The sequence below is a fragment of the Sciurus carolinensis genome, unplaced genomic scaffold (genome assembly GCF_902686445.1).
Source record: "Sciurus carolinensis unplaced genomic scaffold, mSciCar1.2, whole genome shotgun sequence".
Taxonomy (NCBI): domain Eukaryota; kingdom Metazoa; phylum Chordata; class Mammalia; order Rodentia; family Sciuridae; genus Sciurus; species Sciurus carolinensis.
In genome coordinates this window covers 1489230-1503358 of record NW_025920139.1, presented here as the reverse complement: position 1 = coordinate 1503358, position 14129 = coordinate 1489230, and the positions used below count along the sequence as shown (strand labels likewise).

The following is a 14129-nucleotide window of genomic DNA, read 5'->3' as shown; positions in this document are numbered from 1 at the left end:
TTAGGATTACAGTATAGATCAAATGGACTTAACATCTCAGACTGTTTCATTTAACAGATGTAGAGAACACATTCTTTTCTTCAGTAAAAAGAATTTTCTCTAAAATAGACTATACTTTCAACAAGGAAGCAAGCTGAACAAATACAGACATGTTGAAATATTTCTTGCATCTTGTAATAGCAGAAGGAAACTACAAATCAATGGCAAAAATAACTGCAGACATTATACAATTACATAGAGACTGAAAATTACACTTCTGAACAAGTAGTGGGTCATTGAAGAAATCAGGGAGCAGATTTAAAATTCATAGACTCAAATAAAAGTGGAAACACAACCCACCAGAATCTATGGGACACAGAAAAAGTAATTAGAAGAGATAGGTTTATAACAATAAGTACATAAATTAAAAAAAAAAAAAACTAGACAGACCTCAAATAAGTAACCTAATTGTGCATCTCAAGGTCTTTAAAAAACAAGAGCAAAACAAATCCCAAATCAGTACAAAGAAATAATAAAAATCAAAGCAGAAATAAACAAAACAGAGACTAAATGTACAAGAAAATGACTAATAAAACAGTTGGTTTTTGAAAAAATACACAAAAATAACAAACCCCTAGCCGAATTAAGCAAAATGAAGAAAGCATCTAAAATAAATAAAAATTAAAGTTGAAAAGAGATATATTACAATAGATACCAATGAAATCCAGAGGATCATGAGGGAATATTTAGAAAACTTCTAACCAATAAACTGTAAAATCTACAAGAAATGGAAACATTTCTAGACACAAATAACCTACAAAAATTGAACCAAAGGATATAAAATGTCTAAATAGATCAATAACAAATAATGAAATTAAAGCAGTAATAAAATGTCCTAACAAAAAAAAAGTCAAGGATTAGAAGAATTCACAGTTGAATTTACAAGATTGGTTAAATACCACCAATACTTCTTTAATTATTCTATATAACTGAAAGAGAAACAACTCTTCCAAACTCATTCTACAAAGCCAGTATTATCCTACTACCAAAATCAGTTAAGAATACACACACACACACACACAAATATACCCAGGTGTGTTGGTGCATGCCTATAATCATAGCATCTCAGGAGGCTGAGGCAGAAAGAACAAGAGTTCCAGATCAGTCTCAGCAACTTAGCAAAGCTCTGTCTCAGAATAGAAAATAAAAAGTACTGTGGGTGTGGTAAAGCATGCCTAGCTTCAATCCTTAGTACCAATAAATAAACAAAGAAAAATTTAAAATCACATGATCAATTCAACAGATACATAAAAATATTACATAAAATTTAACATCACTTCATGATAAAAACACTCAATAAATTATGACCATACCATAACATAATAAAGGCTATATATCACAAACCCATTGCCACCATTATTCTGAATGAGGAGAAATTTAAAGCATTTCTTCTAAATTTAGGAATGAGACAGGGTGTCCACTGTACTATTCTTATTCAATAGAGAACTGGAAAGTTTATTTTTATTTTTTGCAGTACTGGAGATAGAACCCAAAGGTAATTTACCACTAAGCTAAATCTCCAATGATATATAAAAATGTTATATGTATATATATATATATATATATATATACATACACATGTTATATATCATAAAATGTGTATATATAATATGCAGTGTTATTTGATATATAATCATATTATGCATAGTTTTATATATATATAATATATATATATATATATACATTATAATATATATTCTAAAGGGACACCAGGGATTGAACCCAGGGTTGCTTTAGTACTGAGCTACATCTCCAGGCCTTTTTATATTTTATTTGAGCCAGGGTGCATCTGGCTTCAAACTTGTTATCCTCCTGCTTCAGTTTCCTGCGTTTCTGGGATTACAGGCATGTTCCACCACACCTAGCTGAGAAGAGAAAACTTTAACCTATGAAGCAAGGCAAAAGAAATGAAAAGAAATTCAAATTATTCCTGTTTGCACATGATTCTATTTTCAACTTAGAAAATCCAGATGAGTCCACCAAAAGTCTTAAACAACTGATAAATTCATGAAGGTAGTAAGGTAAAAACCTGGGAAGTGAAAGACCCTCTACAATAAATATTATACAACACTTGAAAAAGAAATTGAAGAAGACACTAGAAGATAGAAATACCTCCCATTTTCATGGGTTGGGAGAAATGGTCATATTACCAAAAGTGACTACAGATTCAGTGCAATCCCCATTAAAATAAATAAGAAATTCTTAACAAAACTTAAAAAAAAGACATAAAATACAGATGGGAGGATAAATGATCTTGAAGTTCCAAAGAAATTTTGAGCAAAAAAGAATAATGTTGGAGGTATCACAATTCCCATTTTTGAAATGTTCTATTGTGCCTCAGTAACAGCTGTGGTACGGGCATGAAAACAGACATGTAGAACAAGTGAATATAATAGAGAACACAGCACCAAACCCAGGCAGCTACAGTCAACTGATTTTCAACAGAGCCAAAAATATGTGGAAAAAGACAGGCTTTTTAGCAATGGTACTGGAAAAACTGGACTTACAACTAAAGAAGACTGAAATTAGATGTCTCTCTCTCTCTCTCATCCTGTACAAAAATCAACTCAAAATTTGTCAAAGACCTTAATGTATGACCCAAACTTTGAATCTCAAGGAAAACATAGGGAAACTCTTTAAGACATAGGTGCACACACAATGATTTCATGAACATGACTCCAATAACTCAGGAAATAATAACAAAAAATAGCAACTGAAGTTACATCAAGTTAAAAATCTTTGACCCAGCAAAAGAAATCATCAAAAGAGTGAAGAGATAAGCCATTATGGAAAATATTATGGAGGTTCCATAAAAAACTAAAAAGATAATTATCATATAATCCAGCTTTATCAGGGTATATCAAAGTCAGCATAGTAAAACCTGTATACCTCTTTATTGTGGCACTACTAACAGTAGCCATGTTATGAAATTGACCCAGGTGACCATCAGCAGATGCATAAAGAAAATGTAAGAACACATGATAGAGTATTATTCATCCATAAAGAAGAATGAAATAATGTCATTTGTAGGAAAATGGAAGATAAATCCACTACAATTTAGATGTATGCAAAAACAAGCATTTCAAATTGGCATCAAAGCTTGTATTTAGTGACAGCCCTTTACTGATTACAAAAGTTTTTTTTTCCATCATAGTGGAAACATAACCTTATTTGATCCTGCCAACAACTCTGTAAGGTAAAAAGAGTAAGTGTCTTCAACCCTATTCTACAATTCAGGAAGCTAAAGATTATAGAATTGATGTGAATTTTTTTCCAATAGGAGGTGTACTGGAAATTCAGAATGCAGAAATATTCAAAATCTAGCCTTCTTTCCAGTTAATGTGATACTTCATGGGACCTAGATCATTTGTTTTAATAAGCTGTTGGCCAACATCTAAATCCAGTGAATAAAAGGAAAACTTCAGTGACAAAGAAACAGAATTTTTTTAAATACATGAGTCTTTTGCTAACAGTCATTTTCACACCAGCAGAAACTTAATTGGTTATGTTTTAATTATCTCTCCATCACTTTGACAAAATTTGCAGGAGTAAAGATTTATCTTGGCTCATGGTTTTATACCCTGGTCACTTGGCTCCATTGCTATGGATCAATGGCAAGGCAGATTATCCTTGTGGAGAGCACATAGCAGAGCAGACCTGCTCATTTCATGGCAGCTGGGAAGTAGAGAGGGCAAGAGAAAAGATATAGGGACAAAACAAGTCCTACAAAGGCAAACTTTCAGGGACCCACCTTTTCCAACTAGACCCTACCTCCTACAGCTTCCATAGCTGAGAACCAAACCTCCAACGCTTAAAGCCTTTAAGGGTTATCTCAGATCCAAACTAAAAAAGAGCTATATTTTTCATTGTTTTTTGCTTGTTTCTTTTTTGAGTAGTGGAATTTTTGTAGGAAAAAATTTCAAAATAATTTTAAGATTTTTTTAAAGCTGATACATTAATTATATCTGGACTTCTTTTTCATATTGAAGGAATGTTTCAGAAGAGTATTTTGCAAAACCAACTGACTTCAGTTTAAATAAAAGATTTTACTGACCCAATTAGCTGATATAGTGCACCAAAACAAACAATAATTTCCATTTCCCCAAAATTCAAAACCTTATGGAAAAAAGAAATGAGCTAACAAACTTTTAAAGATATGATTATTTCTGATGCATTATTCCAAAAATATCACAAACACACTTATAAAAATACCATTTTAAACTTTGAACAAATCATTAGGCTAATGGTTAATTCAAATTACCACAGCTATATTATCTGCAGAGTACAAGACTTTACAACCCATTCAATCCCATAGTATAAGTATTTTTTCCAAGTATATTTATTTGATAAATTCCTCCTACAGTATAATAATTACTATCCTAACAAATCAGAACAGTTTATGCCCCAAAAGTAGCTACTAGTTTTCTTTATTCAACATAGTCTGGTTAATTCTTAAAATCTTCAGTGGTAGACATATGGTTATACTGAAATATAAAAACAAAACTCATTTGAATTTTAAAGATACATACATATTTACTTAAAAATTATTATTACTATTATTAGTTCATTATCAGAGGTAATGAAAAAAATCTTAGCATCACAAGGTATCGAGCACGAACCAGAATTCTAAACAACATTTTTTTTTAAAAACCTCTAATTTAATTTGTTAAAAACTGTAAATATACAAACTATTTTACTGGCTTACCTGGGGAAATCAGAGATTTTCTCTTATATTTAGCCTGATCAAAATTTAAAATATCTTACTAAAACAGGAAAAAAGAAAAAAGACAAACTTAATTTGTATACTAATAATCAATTTAATGTCTTAAAATATTTCAAACAGCCTAGAGCACTGGCACACACCAGTTACTCAGGGGATACAAGAGGATCACAAATTCAAGGCCAGCCTTAGCAATTTAGCAAGGTCAAAAGCAACTTAGTGAGACCCTGTCTCAAAATAAGAAAAAAAAAAGAGCTAGAATGTGGTTCAATGGCAAAGCAACCCCAGGTTAAATTCCTAGTTCAAAAGAAAAGAATAGAAAAAATATTTACCTACATATTATATGTTAATTATAAAAGTAAGATTTGCCTTAGTGTTCTGTTATCCCAGTGACTGTGGAGTCTGAGGCAGGAGGATCCAAAGTTCAAAGCCAGCTTCAGCAAAAGTAGGAACTAAGCAACTTGGTGAGATCCTGTCACTAAATAAAATACAATAGGCCTGGGGATGTGGCTCAATGGTTAAGTGTCCCTGAGTTCAATTCCTGGTACACCCCCCACATATGATTGTGTGTGTGTGTGTGTGTGTGTGTGTGTGTGTATATATATATATATATATATATATATATATATATATATACACATAAATATTATAGAGGTTAAAGTGGAGAAATCTAATAGATACCACCCTAACTAAATTATCTAAGTTAACATCACCAATGGACAAACCAACATAATTTACCTCTTCATACATCTGAGCAGCCCACACATCAATCATGTTCTATTGTTTCCAGAAATGTAAAATGGGAAGCTAATCAGGGGGTATACAGCAGACATATCAAAAACTAAGGGACATTCTAATACACAATGGTCTTAAAATTTTCAAAAGCATCAATGTTACATAAAGCAAAAGCTGGGAACCTGTTCCCTGTGAAGGGCAACCACCACCACCAAATGCCATGTTCATTCTTAGATTGACTCCAACCCAAAAAAAAAAAAAAAATCTGCATAGGACAGAATTGCATAGTGAAATTTGAATATGAACTACAGATTAAACAGAATTATTGTAGCAATGCTACATTTTCTGAAAATACTACTATGGGTTATAAAAAAAGAAAGTCTTTGGGGCTGGAGTTGTAGCTCAGTGGTAAAGCAATTGCCTAGCAAGTGTGAGATACTGGGTTTGATGCTCAGCACTGCAAAAAAAGAGAAAAAAAGTCAAATAAATGTATTGTGTCCATCCACACTTAAAAAAAAATTAAAAGAAAAAAAGAATGCCGTCACGCACAGGAAAATCCAAACTATATTTAGGGGTAAAGGAACATGATACCAGCAAATTGCCCTCCAAGAGCTCCTGGGGAAAAATGTTTATGTGAGGAGGCACAGAGGAGAAGAGAGGAGATGAGAGAATGATAAAGAAATGTTGCAAAATGTTAATGGATTAATTCAAATGAAGGTCACAAGAATTCTTCGCACCACTCTTGAAGAATTCTTTTTGTAAATTTGAAAATACTTCAAAATAAGAAGTCTTTTAAAATTGTTTATCCCTGTTTCACTCACGTCACTGCAACGAAAGTTCAACAATGCTTTCAATACACTTTGTAGAACATAAACCTTGCAAATCTACAGTGACTTTTTTTTAAATTGTAAACAAATGGGATACATGTTGCTTCTCTGTACATGGCGTAAAGGCATACCATTTGTGTAATCATAAATTTACGTAGGGTAATGTTGTTTGATTCATTCTGTTACTTTTTCCCTTCCCTCCCACCCCTCTTTTCCCTCTATACAGTCCTTCCTTCCTCCATTCTTGCCCCCCTTCCTAACCCTAACTCTAAACCTAACACTAACCCCTCCCACCCCCCATTATGTGTCATCATCCACTTATTAGCGAAATCACTCGCCCTTTGGTTTTTTGAGATTGGCTTATCTCACTTAGCATGATATTCTCCAATTTCATCCATTTGACTGCAAATGCCATAATTTTGTCATTCTTTATGGCTGAGGAATATTCCATTGTATATATATATACCACAGTTTCTTCATCCATTCATCAATTTAAGGACATCTAGGTTGGTTCCACAATCTGGCTATTGTGAACTGAGCAGCTATGAACAGTGATGTGGCTGTATCTCTGTACTATGCTGATTTTAAGTCCTTTGGGTATAGGCCAAGGAGTGGGATAGCTGGGTCAAATGGTGGTTCCATTCCACGTTTTCTAAGAAGTCTCCACACTGCTTTCCAGAGTGGCTGCACTAGTTTGCAGCCCCACCAGCAATGTATGAGTGTACCTTTTTCCCCACATCCTCACCAACACCTGTTGTTGCTTGTATTCTTGATAATCACTGTTCTAATTGGGGTGAGATGGAATCTTAGGGTGGTTTTGACTTGCATTTCTCTTATTACTAGAGATGTTGAACATTTTTCCATATGTTTGCTGATTGCTTGTAGATCTTCTTATGTGAAGTGTCTGTTCATTTCCTTAGCCCATTTGTCGATTGGATTATTTACATTCTTGGTGTAGAGTTTTTTGAGTTCTTTATAGATTCTGGAGATTAGTGCTCTATCTGAAGTATGATTGGCAAAGATGTTCTCCCACTCTGTAGGCTCTTTCTTCACATTGCTGTGGTTTCCTTTGCTGAGAGAAAGTTTTTTAGTTTGAATCTATCTGAGTTATTGATTTTTGCTTTTATTTCTTGTGCTATGGGAGTCCTGTTGAGGAAGTCTGGTCCTAAGCCGACATGTTGAAGCTCTGGATCTACTTTTTCTTCCATAAGATGCAAGGTCTGTGGTCTGATTCTGAGGTTCTTAATCCATTTTGAGTTTTGTTTCATGTATAGTGAGAGATATGGGTTTAGTTTCATTCTGTTGCATATGGATTTCCAATTCTCCCAGCACCATTTTTGAAGAGGCTATCTTTTCTCCATTGCATATTTTTGGCACCTTTGTCTAGTATGAGAAAATTGTATTTATTTGGTTTTGTGTCCGTGTCCTCTATTCTGTACCTTTGATCCACCTTTCTATTTTGGTACCAATACCATGCCATTTTTGTTACTATTGCTTTGTGGTAGAATAGGGGGTATTGCGATAGCCCTGGCTTCACTCTTTCTGCCAAGGATTGTTTAGCTCTTCTGGGTTTTTTATTCTTCCAGATGAATTTCATAATTGCTTGCTCTATTTCTGTTAGGTACATCATGGGGATTATAATTGGAATTGCATTGAATCTGTATAGCACTTTTGGTAGTATGGCCATTTTGACAATATTAATTCTTCCTATCCAAGGACATGGGAGATCTTTCCATCTTCTAAGGTTTTCTTTAATTTCTTTCTTTAGTGTTCTGTAGTTCTCACTGTAGAGATCTTTCACCTCTTTTGTGAGATTGATTCCCAAGTATTTTATTTTTTTCGATGCTATTGTGAATGGGGTAGTTTTCCTAATTTCTCTTTCTGAATATTCATCACTTATGTATAAAAATGCCTCAGATTTAGGTGCATTGATCTTATATGCCACTACTTTACTGAATTCATTTATGAGATATAAAAGTTTTCTGATGGAATTTCCTGGTTCCTCTAAGTATATAATCATATCATCAGCAAAGAGGGATAGTTTGAGTTCTTCTTTTCCTATTCGTATCCCTTTAATATCTTTGGTCTGTCTAATTGCTCTGGCTAGAGTTTTAAGGACGATATTGAAAAGAAGTGGTGAAAGAGGGCATCCCTGCCTTGTTCCAGTTTTAGGGGGAATGCTTTCAGTTTTTCACAATTTAGAAAGATATTAGCCATGGGCTTAGCATAGATGGCCTTTACAATTTTAAAGAATGTTCCCACTATCCCTATTTTTTCTAGTGTTTTGAGCATGAAGGGGTGCTGTATTTTATCAATTGCTTTTTCTGCATCTATTGAAATAATCATGTGATTCTTGACTTTAAGTCTGTTGATATGGTGAATTACATTTACTGATTTCCTGATGTTGAACCAACCTTGCATCCCTGGGATGAATCCCACTTGATCATGGTGCACTATCTTTTTAATATGTTTTTGTATGCGATTTGCTAAAATTTTGTTGAGAATTTTTGCGTCGATGTTCATTAAGGATATTGGTCTGAAATTTTCTTTGCTCGATATGTCTCTGTCTGGTTTAGGTATCAGGGTAATATTGGCTTCATAGAATGAGTTTGGGAGAGTTCCCTCCTCTTCTATTTTATGGAATACTTTGAGAAGTATTGGAATGACCTCTTCTTTAAAGGTTTTGTAGAACTCAGCTGAGAACCCATCTGGTCCTGAGCTTTTCTTTGTTGGTAGGCTTTTGATGACTTCTTTAATTTCATTACTTGAAATTGGTCTATTTAAATTTTGTATGTCCTCCTCGTTCAGTTTAGGCAATTCATATGTCTCTAGAAACCTGTTGATGTCTTCGAAATTTTCTATTTTGTTGGAGTATAGATTTTCAAAATAGCTTCTAATTATGTTTTGTATTTCAGTTTTTTCTGTTGTGATATTTCCTTGTTATTCCACATTTTAGTGATTTGGGTTTTCTCTTGTCTTCTCTTTGTTAGTGTGGCTAAAGATTTATCAATTTTGTTTATTTTTTTGAATAACCAACTATTTATTTTGTCAATTTTTTGTATTGTTTCTTTTTTTTCAATTTCATTGATTTCAGGTCTGAGTTTAACTATTTCCTGTCTTCTACTACTTTTGGTGTTGGTCTGTTCTTCTTTTTCTAGGGCTTTGAGCTGTAGTGTTAGGTCGTTTTTTGTTGAGTTTTACTTCTTTTATTAAATGCGCTCCATGAAATAAATTTTCCTCTAAGTACCGCTGTCATAGTGTCCCAGAGATTTTGATATGATGTTTCTTTGTTCTCATTTACCTCTAAGAATTTTTTAATTTCCTTCCTAATATCTTCTGTTATCCATTCATCATATAATAGCATATTGTTTAATCTCCAGGTGTTGGAGTAGTTTCTGTTTTTTACTCTTTCATTTATTTCTAACTTCAATCCATTATGATCTGATAGAATATAAGGTAGTGTCTCTATCTTCTTGTATTTGCTGACATTAGCTTTGTGGCATAATATATGGTCTATTTTAGAGAAGGATCTTTGTGCTGCTGAGAAAAAAGTGTATTCGCTCTTGCTTGGATAGTATATTCTATAAAAGTCTGTTATGTCTAAATTATTGATTGTGTTACTGAGATCTAAGGTTTCTTTGTTCATGTTTTGTTTGGAAGATCTGTCCAGTGGTGAGAGAGGCATGTTAAAAACATTGTTTTATGGTCTATTTGGTTTCTAAAATTGAGAAGGACTTGTTTGACATACATGGATGAGCCACTGTTTGGGGCATAGATGTTTATGATTGTTATATCTTGCTGATTGATGCTTCCCTTAAGCAGTATGAAATGTCCTTCTTTATCCCTTTTTACTAACTTTGGCTTGAACTCCACATTATCTGAAATGAGGATTGATACTCCAGCTTTTTTGCTGAGTCCATGTGCATGGTATGTTTTTCCCCATCCTTTCACCTTTAGTCTATGTGTATCTCTTTCTATGAGGTGAGTCTCTTGCAGGCAACATATTATTGGATCTTTCTTTTTAATCCAATCTTCCAGTCTATATCTTTTGATTGATGAATTCAGGCCATTAACATTCAGGGTTATTATTGAGATATGATTTGTATTCCCGGTAATTGGTTCATTTTTTAAATTTTATTTATTTATTTATTTATTTTTGGGTGCTGGGGATTGAACCCAGGGCCTTGTGCTTACAAGGCAAGCACTCTACAAACTGAGCTATCTCCCCAGCCCCTATTTATTTATTTTTTGACACAACTTGGCTCCTCCTTTATTTGACAGTTCCTTTAGGATAATTCCTCCATTTGCTCATTTGCTTCTTTGTTTTTTATCTCTTCCTCATGGAATATTTTGCTGAGAATGTTCTGTAATGCTGGCTTTCTTTTCGTAAATTCTTTTAGCTTTTGTTTATCATGGAATGATTTTATATCATCATCAAATTTGAAGGTAAGTTTTGCTGGGTATAAGATTCTTGGTTGGCATCCATTTTCTTTCAGAGCTTGAAAAATGTTGTTCCAGGCCCTTCTAGCTTTTAGGGTCTGGATTGAAAAATCTGCTGATATCCGTATTGGCTTCCCCCTGAATGTAATTTGGTTCTTTTCTCTCACAGCCTTTAAAATTCTGTCTTTATTTTGGATGTTCGGTATTTTCATTATAATGTGCCTTGGTGTGGGTCTGTTGTCATTTTGTGTATTTGGAGTCCTATAAGCCTCTTGGACTTGATTTTCCATTTCATTCTTCAGATTTGTGAAATTTTCTGAAATTGTTTCATTGAATAGATTGTTCATTCCTTTGGTTTGTTTCTATAAGCCTTCCTCAATCCCAATAATTCTCAAATTTGGCCTTTTCATGATATCCCATAGTTCTTGGAGATTCTATTCCTGATTTCTTACCATCTTCTCTGTTTGTTCAACTTTGTTTTCAAGGTTAAATATTTTGTCTTCAATATCTGAGGTTCTGTCTTCCAGCTGTTCTATCCTTTTGGTTGTGCTTTCTATGGAGTTCTTAATTTGGTTTATTGTTTCCTTCATTTCAATGATTTCTGTTTATTTGTTTTTTTCAATATCTCTAACTCTTTATTGAAATGATCTTTTGCTTCCTGTATTTGCTCTTTTATCTGTCCATTGGTGCTATCATTCAATGCCTGCATTTGCTCTTTCATCTCATCCTTCAATGCCTGCATTTGCTCTTTCATCTCATTGTTTGCTTCCCTGATCATTTTAATTATGTACATTTTGAACTCCCTTTCTGTCATTTCTTCTGCCATGCTGTCATTGGATTTTATTGATGTATCATCTAGATTTGTTTGGGGCATTTTCTTCCCTTGTTTTCTCATATTTTTCAGGAATCAGTGGGTCATTAAGATATTGCAGATTTCTTCTATTGACTTATAATGTCCCTGAAGATTGCTAGTATATCCCCTCTTATCCTTCAGTAGCCTGCAGTCTTGGAGGAAGTTGATAATGCAGTGCTCCACAAGGAAGCTGCCTCTCTAGGGTTGGTGACCCTCAGGTGGGGTATATTCCCTGATAGTGGGCAGAGGTGTCTCCACTTGTTGACCAATGGTCATCCAAAGGGGAACTAGGCTGCAGGTTGAGGCAAGGCCTGTTTGAGCCTGTGTCTCTGGTTTTACCGTCCTTGTGGGAAAACCTCACCCGGCAGGGAAGACTCACCCAGTGGGGAGGTCTCGCTGGTCAGTTCCCCTTCTAGAGGTTCCCCTCAATCTACAACTACTGCCTGGGCTGGGCTGTCTTCCTCTGCAGGGTTCCCAGGGACCCGGACCTACCTCCTGGGCCTGGGAGCCTCACCCTTCACAGACGAATCTCCTGAGGCTGCCTCTCCTCAGAGAATCTGCCCGCAGTCCTGGAAACTTCGCTCCGCCCCTAGGCGTGTGTCTGTGTGGCTCTTCCACCAAGAAGCCAGTCCTGGGACCCTGCTCTGCACCTAATCACCTGGCTATGCGGCCCCTCCTCTGAGTCGCCACCTGGAGCCCCATACAATAGCTCTGAGACCCAGAGACCCACCACACACCTCTTCCTCCCAACAGCTGCCCGGTTTCCGACGCAGTCACTAGGAGTCCAAGCAACTCACTCTGCGTCTCCTCCTCCTGCCAACTGCCCATAGCCCTAGGCAGTAACTCTGAATCCAAGTGACCTGCCCTGTTCCTCCTCCTCCTTGGGGAACCCCCCCAGGTGTTCAGGAGCGGTTGCTTTGAGACCCAGCCACCCACCGTGCTCCTCCTCCAGGCAGGCCACCGGTGTTGAGGAGCAGTCACTTTGAATCCAAACAACTCACCACTTGCCTCCTCCTCTGGCAACCACCTGTAGCTCTGATGCAGTCACTCCTAGACCAAGTGACCCACCACGTTCCTCCTCTTCCTTTGGGCAACTTCCCAGTGTTCAGAAGCAGTTGTTCTGAGTCCAAACAGCTCATCAGGCAGCCTCCCGGAGCCCCAGTGGTCGCTCCAAATCCAAGTGCTGTGCTGAGCTGCCTCCTCTACGATGATCCCAGTTGTCCGTGTTTACCACTCCTGTGGGGGGAGGGGCGTCTCGCTGAGCAACTCTACTTCAGAAAGTTCCCTGTGTTCCTGGGCTACCGCCCCATCCCGGACACCTCCCCAACAGGAGAGACTCACCCGGCGGCTTTGAGTTGGTCCCAAGTCACTCACTATCTCCTCTTTTGAATCCTGCATCCTGGAGCAACATGAAATGCAGTCGCCCTCTAGTCTGCCATCTTGAAATCTTCTACAGTGACTTTTTTTAAGGAAACCTTCTCTCTCCTGTGTGTGACTGGCCCCAGCCCTAGTCTGGCTGACCATGATCAAGTCCTCCCTCCTCAGGGCACGAGGAGGCCTGGCACAGACCACCATGGTACCCCTGGGCCTTCCTAGGCAGAGGCCTGTGCCCCAGCGAATCATAGGCAATTCTGGGCTGTGGTTTCACAGCAGCGGAATGACGTGCGAAGCCCATGAGTGGACAGATGGAAAGTGCCCTCACCTGACCAGAACAGCTGCCTCCAAATCCATATCGGCTTTTGAGGCCCTCTACTATAAAATCCTGCCCTGGTGGCATCAAGAGCCAGCGCTCCATGGCATGCTGCTGCATTAGCGGTCTCTGCAGGAAATACACTCAAACCTGTGGCCCAGCACTGGGGTGGGGTTCATGCACTGCATATGCATCTGATGCATCAGCCCTTCCTCCAGGGCACACTAGGCATCCAGGCTGTTCTTTAGAAGATTAGGCATGGAACCACCACATGACACAGCTATACCACATCTCAGCATTTATTCAAAAGAATGGAACTGGAGACCCTTATATTAAGTAAAATAAGAAGTTAGAGAATAAAGAAAGGAAGAAAGAAAGAAAGAAAGAAGGTGGGAGGAAGCTTCTAAAAATCAAAGGGAGGTCAATAGAGAAAAGGGATCAAGGAGTGGGAGGTCGAGGGGATGGGTGTGCTGGGAAGTGATATTGGTCAAATTACATTAATATATTATATGCATCTATGAACATATAACAATAATTCCCATCATTTACAAATTATAATTCACCAATTTTTAAAAATATGGGAGAAAATAATCAATATATAAAAAGAATTATATACCACAACCAAGTAAGGTTTACTCCAAGATTGGAAGACTGGTTGAACATGTGAAAACTGATTACAGCAATGTATTTATACAACAGATGAAAGAAGAATTCTAAGTTCATGTTAATAGTTGCAGAAAAATTATTTGCCAATATCCAACACTATAATAAAAACTCTCCATAAATTATGAATAAGGAACTTATTAAATTTGATAAAGAACATCT

General features: G+C 36.5%; 1 pseudogene; it reads right to left on the bottom strand.

The window, feature by feature from the left end:
- Positions 1-13424, bottom strand: part of LOC124974237 (coiled-coil domain-containing protein 138-like) — a 41357-nt pseudogene extending 27933 nt beyond the window's left edge.
- Between the last annotated feature and the right edge of the window lie 705 nt (positions 13425-14129).